The sequence below is a fragment of the Hyalella azteca genome, unplaced genomic scaffold (genome assembly GCF_000764305.2).
Source record: "Hyalella azteca isolate HAZT.00-mixed unplaced genomic scaffold, Hazt_2.0.2 contig6038, whole genome shotgun sequence".
Lineage (NCBI taxonomy): Eukaryota > Metazoa > Arthropoda > Malacostraca > Amphipoda > Hyalellidae > Hyalella > Hyalella azteca.
The window spans coordinates 77,761-78,855 of NW_025936210.1; positions in this window are offsets into that span (position 1 = coordinate 77,761).

Consider the following 1,095-nt stretch of genomic DNA (forward strand, 5'->3'; position numbering starts at 1 on the left):
CCCAATTTTTCCTGATCTAGGGCAGTATTCTCAAGTTGTAGTCTAATAGAATAATGGTGGTTACTAGTTTTAGTGGCTTCTATATGTAAAGCATGATTGATTGGGATTTGATCCAGTCTGTTAGCTTGATCAGTTCTAAATCTATCAGTTGATCAGCCCCGAACCTTTAGAACCGATATTTGTGCAGTTTTTCATAACTTAATATATTAACCTTCCTGGTACCATACGTCCACCTCAAGCTCGGGACGGTGCTAACCGCAATCCAGCTGGGTGCAAAGATTTAAGAGGATGCGCAGTATTTAGAACGGTATGGCCCACCGGACTGTTTGGTCCTTGGTGCATGTCGACCTGGTCTAGTTAGATCTAAACCAGATGGGATCCTCAACCAACATCTTTCTAGTCAGCGAAATGCTGCGGGCAGCCGGTTGTCTCTAGGACCGGCATTGAAAATTGAAACCCAGGTGACACCTGTTCAGCATGCACAAGGTGGCATACACTTGTAAGGTTTAATTTGTTTGCCTATTTGGAGTTTAGAGAGTATATTTTACGCAAGATAATTTGGTAGTAATAGATTTATTTAAGAGTTCTAAATTTTTTGGTAAAGCGCGTTTTCGTAGCTAGTTCCTGCAAGTAGCTCTTCTTTCGATTCGCAATAGATTTTCACGACGGCGAAAATTTAACATTGGAAGCGAGTAAAGCGACGATAGTCTGGTGCATACGAAGAAGCCAAACGGGCCCCCCGCAGGGAGATCGCCTCCCGCATCGCGGTGACTGACGCCATAAACGCCGTCCTCGATGCTCCACCAACGCCGATTGCATCGGCTGAGGCCTCACTCCCGCGCCCCTACCGTTCGGCGCTATCCCAGCTCCGCTTGGGATACTGCAGCTCGCTGGCGTCCTACTCCGCTAGGATCGGACGCTCCCCTAGCTCCGCCTGCCCGGAGTGCAGAGATCCCCTCCAATCGGTCCAGCACCTCTTCGCCTGCCCCGCCTTCCCCACGTCCCTCAGCGTCTCCTCACTGTGGGACAGCCCCGTGGAGGCAGCGGCATTCCTGGCCACCCTCCCTGCCTTCGCCCACCTCCCCCCTCTTCCGG